This window comes from Crinia signifera, chromosome 2 (genome assembly GCF_055691185.1).
Source record: "Crinia signifera chromosome 2, ASM5569118v1, whole genome shotgun sequence".
In the NCBI taxonomy this organism is placed as follows: Eukaryota; Metazoa; Chordata; class Amphibia; order Anura; family Myobatrachidae; genus Crinia; species Crinia signifera.
In genome coordinates, this window is record NC_139218.1 from 234378164 (window position 1) to 234388187 (window position 10024).

The window sequence follows — 10024 nt, forward strand, 5'->3', positions numbered from 1 at the left end:
TGTGATGGAATATTTTTTTATATTATTTTTTTTATAATTTTTTTGAATTTTTAAAAAAAAATAAAAATAAAAATAAAAATAAAATAATTTATAAGTATTAATTTATGATTTCATTTCATGTTGTCCCTAATTCTAAGTGTACCCTTTGGGGGTACCTAAAACAACTTAATTGTGTGGTTTGCGTTCCACCTGTCCGATGGTGGAACGCACAGCCATTATCATGATAATTCTTATTTATTTATTTATTTATTTATTAGTTTGTTAAATGAGTGTTCCACCTTTTCTGAGGTGGAACACCTAGCGATATAACAGGTGATGACAGTGCAGGGTGCTTAGCTGATTCGGAGTGGTGTACGGGAGGTATTTTCCCGTCCGTTCCATCCTATAGTGGGTGGAACGCACCGCCATTTTAATAGCGATGGTTATATGCGGAGTACTACTCGTTCATAGCAGTGTATACGGTGGTAATCCCTATGCGTTCCACCCTATAATGGGTGGAGTGCACCGCCATTTTAATCCGGACGTTGTGGCTGAGTGTATCTTAGAGGGGCTCTTTTTATGTTCCACTCTGCAAAGGTGTTATTTTTTTTCTATGAAAGCGATGCACTCAGTAACACCTTTGCAGAGTGGAACATAAAAAGAGCCCCTCTAAGATACACTCAGCCACAACGTCCGGATTAAAATGGCGGTGCGCTCCACCCATTATAGGGTGGAACGCATAGGGATTACCACCGTATACACTGCTATGAACGAGTAGTACTCCGCATACCACCATCGCTATTAAAATGGCGGTGCGTTCCACCCACTATAGGATGGAACGGACGGGAAAATACCTCCCGTACACCACTCCGAATCAGCTAAGCACCCTGCACTGTCATCACCTGTTATATCGCTAGGTGTTCCACCTCAGAAAAGGTGGAACACTCATTTAACAAACTAATAAATAAATAAATAAATAAGAATTATCATGATAATGGCTGTGCGTTCCACCATCGGACAGGTGGAACGCAAACCACACAATTAAGTTGTTTTAGGTACCCCCAAAGGGATTTCAATCCCGTATTTTAGGTGAAAATCCTTAATACACTTAGAATTAGGGACAACATGAAATGAAATCATAAATTAATACTTATAAATTATTTTATTTTTATTTTTATTTTTTTTAAAAATTCAAAAAATTTATAAAAAAAATAATATAAAAAAATATTCCATCACACTGTTAGCACGCAGAAATATAGATGAGTTATAAAACTGGCACTTTAGTCTTTTAAAAAAAAAAACTTAAAAATTATTAACAAGTAAAACATTTCCAACAGGAAGTGATGTCACTAGTCACTCCCTATAAATACCCTGGCTAGGACAGCTAGTAGTTCATTTGGTGTTTGGACACAGGAGAGCGCACATCCCTAGGAGCCAGTAAGGTAATATACCATTATTCACTTTAATTACTCTAGTTTAACACTATAATGGAAGCACTAAGCAGTATTTGTATTATTGGGTAGGTCTTTTTTGGACCACATCTTCACTCCTGTGATCCTTAAGGAGTTCGCTCATTGGAAATTGGAGGTATGTCAGTCACTATATAAATATAAAATTAAAATTTACTCCTAATTAATTATTTTTTTACAATAATTAATCAATTATTATCATTATTTGTTTTACAGTATACTCCCAAATATTATATAAGGGAACCACACTTCAAAAATTATACTCTAAAAACTTTATTCAAATTAGGACTTAAGAACATTAAAGGTCCATTAATGGTAGGTACTTAAAGCCTTAATTAATAAATTTAATGTTAGTACATATTGTGGGAATCACTAAAAGCTATTTATGTTTTCAATCATACACCAATAGGTACCTAAAAATTATTAATAAACAATAGTTCTTCAAGCTTCAAGTACGGGCAACCGCCCACTGCCTAAAGATCTCTAACATAATAAAAAGATCCAGGAGCTTACTCCTCTATTCATTAGAGGTAACTATCAATCACCATTCATTTATAATGGAGTTACATGTACACCCATGTGTTTACCCTTATGTTTATTTATATTTATATTTATTTCTAGTAATAAACTTGAGCCTATAATCGGACCCTGTATTCCTGCAAACTAACAAAATTAGTTTTGATAAAAGACCTATTAAGGTACAGTACCATCCTACTCTATTTACTCTATTTAATCACATAAAAATAAGTGGTGTTATAAACATTAAGTATCAACTTTGGATGCGGAGTCTTTCTTGTTTCCTCACCTATATTCCAGTATGTAACTTAACACGGTCTGTTAAATGATATGTGTATATATACACTTATTGTCCTCTTCTGTTCTCCTCCTTCCCTCTATAAATTCGCTTCGAATTATAATTGTAAATGTACTTGTATTTGTCTTTCCTATGTTTGTTATTGTAGAAGTCTAAAATGATGTTCTACTTTGTAGATCTAATATAAAATTGTTCACCCCTGATGAAGTCTCATAAAGAGATGAAACGCGTTGGGTAACCATTGAAAACCATTACGATCCATAAATCCAAAGAATACGTCTCTACTAGAAAATTTGCCTCAAGATTTGTATTGTGATCTATTTTAAATGTTTTAATAAATGTTTTATATTGGAAAATGTTGATGGTAATCATGGTATTATAAAGGAAAGACTAGAAGTATCTTGATTATTATATAGGGCGCTAAATGTATATATATGTACAGTTTTTTATGTACCTGTATTCAATAAATGTTTGGTGGGATTTTTTTAAATAATGTATTTGAATTGGGTTTATCCCGCCCACTTCACCATGTCAGAGGGAGGGACCCTTGGAGGGCATTTAAACATGGACAGGAAGATCAGACAACACCACCTTGAAAAAGACCTCCATGGTCGAAATGCGTTGGTGCGGTTGTTGTCGCTTTGATATCCAGATTCTGTATTTATACTAGGACTACTGAGACTGGTGAACATCCCGGGTTTATATTTCCATCTTCTCCCTGTTGAAGTGTATTTAGTTACAGTCCAGGTCTGTGTGATATATTGTTGGAATTTTATCATCTTTAAATTTTATCAATAAATAATACCTTAATTTGAAGTAACTGCGGTAATGGAGGAGTTTTTATTGATGAAAGAAACCATGATGGGAGGAGTCATACGCCCTTGAAAGTAAGCATACAAGTAAGCGTGACAAGTTTGAAAGAAACCTTGATGTGTTTAGTCGCACTTTTCTACATGTAAGCATACATGTACGCATTGTTGGATCTTGGGTGTCACGTGGTGAACCAATAATAACTACCCTGATAGACACCTGTGGGAAGAAAAAGGACACTGGAGTCTTTTGCTTCCTGGGACCCCTGAAAATAACTTTGGGTCTCTGATTGGACTATTTTATTTTATTTCTGTTTTTCATATGTATGTTCGCTATGCAGGAGTTGGTCTGAAAACCGGTGAATTTGCTGGAGATATCTCCATTCAGAAGTAAGAGTTAAATATTTACTCTGCCTGTGTTCCTAACTGTTGGGTGCTCAACCTTTTTGTATCTGTGTAAACCCTCTTACATTTGCCTTTCAGTGTATTAAAAGTTGAATAAAAAGAGAGAAAAAAAAATGATTGCTAATTATTATTAGATACTTTAATCTGTGAATCTGTGCATAATAGTGGTCCTTTTTCGTGGGACAACCTAAACAAAGTGTTTATCAATCTTACTGAAATTGGAGGGGGGAACATAGAGACTTCCAGTCCCCCTCTTGCATGTACATATCAGTTCATAAAAAACGTAAAAAAAAAAAAGGACGAACTCTAAGTGAATTAATTTAGCATTTTAACAGTGAAGCCCCAGCAGAGGCCGAAGGATAAAACTAATAATATAATTTACCCGTGAACTGTTCAGACAGTTTCAATGCTAAGTTTCGTGCATCAACACACCAACATCTAATACATTAATAAATACCTGTAATACTTTGATACAAGCTTTCCTTACTATGCTTTTCACAACTTTTCCCCATCAAGTAATTTTCTCTAAGCAGATCATCGCTAAGGAGGAATTATGAAATCAATTATTCCCCCATTACCCAGGCGGGGAACAGAGCCTAGCCGTTACATGTCGCTTCCCTGTGTTTGGGGATATTGTTGCTTTAAATACCAAAAAGAGAGTACAAACTCTAAGTGTGTTAATTTAGCATTTTAACAGTGAAGCCCCAACAGAGACCGATAAATGAAGCCGATAAATGAATCTAAATGAATCTAAAAAAGATAAGCAAGAAAGAAGTATGAACAATGCTAACAATGAATGAAAATAAATAAGTTGTAAATCAAATTAAGTAAAAAGCATAAATAAATATGATAATTCTATATAAAATTCGCTAATCAATAAATACATAAAATATTATTTTCAACATTCCATGAATTATATTCTGAACTGTACTCTGCCCCACCATCAAATTCAGTTTCAATTGACTCTTTCCTTGAAAAGGTTGATTTACCTCACCTTTTTCCTGAACAATGCGAGTTTCTAGACTCACTGAACAGGAAATTAATATTGCAATAGCCTCCCTCCGTAATTGTAAAACAACTGGACCTGACGGCCTTTCAGGTGAACACTTAAAACTCTTAAAATTAGATATTAATTCTATGCTACTGGAATTGTAATGGAACTATACATAAAAAATGCCCCCATTATCTGAATTTTAATGAAGCCTACACAACAGTAATCCCAAATTCAGGAAGTGAACCTACCAATTTAGATTCTTACTTTTTTAAACGTGGACTTAAAGATTCTCTCTAAAATTATGGCTACTCGCCTGCAATCTTTTCATCTTCCATTATCTCTTCTTGCTAATTGGGTTTTGTTAACAGTCACCATTTTGTAAAAAGGAGTCCGTACTTCAATAGCATCAATAATTAATGCAAATCTTTTTCCTGATGCTCCTAATACATTGTGCTTTTGCGCTTAGACGCCCAAAAGGCATTCAATACAGCATCATGGTCCATTCTCTTCTTAGTTATTGTATGCATACTCATTAGGGACAGACTTTATATATTTAATTAAATTATTATATACTTTACCATTTCTTCACTTTTGAATAATGACAGCAGAAGTAGTTATGATCCAAGGAACATGTCAGGGTTGTCCCCTTCTCCCCTCTTATACAACCATACTTTACTTTGGATGATTGATTCATGCCTCATTTATACAAATATAACATAGGCAGTATTATACCCACACACACCAGGGACCTAGGGGATCTGGGTAATCTCCAAATTTCATATTTAGGAAGAACAAACTTGCTAAGAATAAATGTTTCCCTAAACCTTTATATCCTTTACAAGTGCTCCCTATTCTTCTATTCCAAAAATATGTTTTACAAATCACTAATTATTCATACATTTTATATGGAAATGTAAAATGGCAAGAATAAGCATGATAAAATTATGATAATACCAACCAAAGTGAAATTGTGGGATTCATTTTCCAGATATATAATGTATAATTACACATCACAACTTCAATATTTAAAAAGACTGGCTGACGGCTCATAAAGTCTAATGTTAATACTTTAATGGAACTAAATTTTATACCCCAAATCTCTATGATAGCATCTGAGAAATCTACAGTAAGTAGCGAAATGCATCAGTTGTTAGTGCCTCATCACTAGGACTACCACCATTGAGTATCAGTTGTATATTGTCCTGATCAACCTTCCGAATACATTGCATACTAGTGAGGCTCAATATTGGATCCATAAGAACCCTGTTTCTGACCCTTCTCCTCCAGCGGCATAAATTATTTTGCCGCAAACTCTAGAGAGGACGTTTTACAACTGGATCAGCTGGTTTACAGGTCTACATGTCTTCCTCAATGTTTAATATTGAAGTGCTGCCATTTCAAGTGAGAAGACCACTACCTGCACCAATGGGACACCGTCTCCCCCTCTTTCCTTCCAGTGTTGAAATTAACTTATGGTATTGTGCACTTACCACTACAGACTTACCCAATTTGTTTCTTCCCAAATTACATTTGGTTGACCAACCTGCAGGTGTGGCATTCATTTATCACTATATTTTTAATTCCATTTTATATATTGTTTATATGTGCGTATATGTGTTGTGATTAATTTTAAATCCCCTTTAAACCATTCAAAAATATTAACCTAGAGCTGCTGTTTATTGTTTATTCCTGCGGTGACTACCCCTATTATTAGCAGCTGCTCCCCTTGGAAACCCAGCACCTATCACAGGTACCCAAGCTAATTGTTAGCTGAATAGCTCTTTGCCTTTTTTACATATGACTAATAATGAGATCCCTTCTTAAGTTTTAAATAATCCCTTACTTTGGACTACTGTAAAACATTGGTTATTATTACGACATAAATATAAAGTAAATCCACAAATTTCCATTCACTTGCCAGTTGTATGTAACCCGAGGTTTCAGGATGGAGAGGCAAACTTCTTCAGGTGGGGCATTAGGACAATCTTCTGGACAATTTCTTGACAACACCCCCTCTTACTAAAAGGGCAAAATCAACATATTAAAAATTTCTAGGATATCCCTTAGAGCACTCTGTTACGGATGGGACTTTCACGATGGCTGGTACATTTCCCTAATGAAATTCAAACGTTAGGATTTGCAAGGTTAGATAGTTTAGATTAGCAGTATCTTAGAGTACATTGTTCAATAGCTGAATAGCTATCGGGAAGAATCTTTTTGCGGTTCTTGATGACTTGGCAGGAATGGACCTGAAGCGTCTACCTGATGGGAGAATATGAAACAAGTTATGGCCAGGGTGGAGTTTGTCCGCCACGATCTACCCAGTTCGCTTCTTGACCATACTTAAGTATTGTACCCTTACAGGGGGAGGTCCGTCCCAATAATCTTCTCTGCTGTCCTCACCACTCTTTGAAGTCTTCATTTGTCAGATTCATTGGCCCCTCCATACCAGATTGTAATAGAGGAACATAGAACGGACTCCACGATAGCAGTGTATAAGAGTTGCAGCAGCTCCTGCGGAATATTTAATTTTTTCAGTTGCCTCAGAAAGAACAGCCACTGTTGGGCCTTTTTGACAATGGAAGTAATGTTGGGCTCCCATCTGAGGTTGCAAGAGATTTTTGTCCCAAGGAACTTTAAGGTCTCTACCCATGACACCATTCTGTTGGAAATTACCAGTGGGACCTTGACATTTGGTTTTCTCCTGAAGTCTACTATCATCTCAACTGTTTTGATGGTTTAGGTCAAGGTTGTTTCTGCCGCACCACTGTGAAAGTCTGTCCACTTCCCCTCTGTATGCCGACTCATCTTTCTCCTTGACTAGGCTGATGATGGTGGTGTCATTAGCAAATTTTATGATTTTTACTGACTGGTCACTCGAGATGCAGTCATTAGTGTAGAGGGAGAAGAGCAGGGGGAAAGGACACATCTCTGTGGAGCACCAGTGCTGATCGTATGAATGGCGGATGTGAAGGCTCCGGCTTTCACCACCTGTTTCCGTGCCGTCAGGAAGTCCACAATCCAGGAGCAGGTAGGTTCTGGAACTCCTAGGGAGAGAAGTTTGGGCTTTAGGATAGCGGAGGCAATTGTGTTAAATGCAGAGCTGAAGTCAATGAATAGGACCCTCGCATAGGTGCCTAGATGATTCCAGGTGTTCCAGGATATAATGCAGCCCTAGGTTAACTGCATCCTCAATGCTTCTGTTTGTTCGGTAGGCGAACTGCAGGGGGTCGAGATGGGTGTTTGTCACCTCCCTCAGATGGTTCAATACCAGTCTTTCGAATGCCTTCATGACCACTGATGTTAGCACGACTGGCCTGTAGTCATTCAGTCGGGGACCCTACTCGTTTCCAGTGAGGTGTTAAAGATAACAGTGAAGATGGGTGCAAGCTGCATTGCACAGATCTTAAGGGTAGATGGCGACACTCCATCAGGATCTGCAGCCTTCCTAAGTCTGACCCTTTTGAACAAAGCTTCTACCTCCCCCTGGTCCACCTGCAAGAAATAAATGGAATATGTTCATTCAATTGTGTATGGATGTGCTGGCAGGTGTAGAATATCCAGCACTCTCCTAAGTATGAGTCCCAAACAAGTTCAACTTTACCAAACTTGTTTGGGACTCATACTTAGGAGAGTGCTGGATATTCTACACCTGCATAGGTGTGGATACACCCCGGATTATAATTGGACATACGTTTTACACGCATCTCCTTTATCTGGCACCCCGTGACATCTCGATTATCAGTGCGAGTGCGGTCTATACATGGAACTATATATATATATATAAATATATATATTCCATATGCTCTCCATTTTATCACTTTTGAAGCTTAGTGCACCTGGCCCTTGGTTTGAAAAATGACAGGTAGGAGCTGATTGGCTGGTGATAAAAACCAGCCACTTTATCACTTCATAGAGCTTAATAAATCTACCCCTCAGTTCAGAAATGCTTTCAAAGAAGTTTATGGTACAAAACACATGTAATCTTGGAAGTTTCTCCATTCCTCTTGACTTCTCAAATGTTCGATTAATTTATACTTTTGATCTTGCGAAATTGTGGTTATAACTTTGAAATTGTTGAAATATTTTATAACCCTGTTTCAATGCCGATGACACAACCACATTTTATAAGATAATACTCTTTTATTGTATTACTTTATATTAAAGCTTCAATAAATAAAGACATTTTTGGGCAAAAATATATAAAATATAAATATGATTTTGTTAAAATTCAGCAACTTTCTTATTGTTATTGCTGTTGAAATAAAACTAATACAAACACGTAATACATCAATGCCATCAGTATCAGTATCCGTAATCATTTGTAACAAGAATATCAATCTTTGTTTAATCAGCCTCTTAAGACAATAAATGTCCCAATGATAGCCCAAACAATAATTAATAGTCTTAGTGATGTTATAAGAAATAATAACCAGCAGGAAAACAATATTACTAGCAAGATAAGACGCCTGAGAATGCCTTACAATGCCATGGGATACAGTATATGGGGATGTAAGTGAAGTTATGAATTGCAAATCCAACAAGCTGGTGTGGATGATTAAATGTGAATATGTCCAAATGTCCAGAGAGTCCAGATGGATTGTTTGCTTAAAAATATAGAACGCTTAACAAATTTGTATTTTATCCTTATGCAGGGGCTATGCTTATCTTCTTTGTATTGTTACAATATTAGTATATGTACTGCTGTATCAAGAACTCATACCACCCCTTTATTCTGTATTTGACAATACAACAGTCGTCATAGATATCAGGACTTGCACTGGCAAAATAATAGGTGCAAGACATCTGTGCTGAACAGGCTGTCTTTCTCCAAAACATACTACATTAATATGCCCCAAACTTTTGATATATGGCTATGGCATTCCATAAGACTGGACAGTTCCATGCACTTGGATTGTTATCACTCCCCCCCCCCCCCCCCCCCCCAAAAAAAAGCATGCAGGGACCAAAAAGAGGTGTGGCTGAAGTTCTAGGGAAATGATTTGATGGGAATCCAGATGACATCACTCTGGGGATTGCTCAGTAGATGCTGGGCTGCTGCCCCCCCCCCCCCCCCCACACACACACATTCCTTTGAGACTAGTGCATGGTCTGTCGGCTCCCCCTCTATTACAGGAGCCGAGTGCTGCATGAGAATGTCACACTACAGTACCCAGCTCCTTTCACTGCGGGGAAACTGGCATTTTGGTGTCACTTCATACAAAGGTGATACCCACGCACCCTCTGCACTCCCCTTCTCTTATCACTGACTGGTACTATTGACAATGATCACTTATTACTTCAGCTGTAAACAGTTTGAGATATTTGCATTGATGCACAATTTAGTGAAATACAGATGTAGCTGTGCCAAAGTTGTACTCACTGCATGTAATTGCCACCCTGCGACATAAATGCTTTTTTATGTGCAAATTAGACGCACGCGTGTGGTGACAGGATTGTGCCAAGCGCCACATAAATCACACATTATAATTGGCGCAGCAACGATGAGCGTGGCTACATATACTGTATTTGCTCTGTCGGTACTTATGTAGTA

General features: G+C 37.2%; 1 non-coding gene across 1 annotated transcript; it reads right to left on the minus strand.

Annotated features, from left to right (window-relative positions):
• Window positions 1–9080: 9080 nt before the first annotated feature.
• Window positions 9081–9187, minus strand: LOC146061805 (U6 spliceosomal RNA). Its single transcript, XR_014471256.1, has one exon. It is a non-coding gene; the product is annotated as a U6 spliceosomal RNA (small nuclear RNA).
• Window positions 9188–10024: the final 837 nt, after the last annotated feature.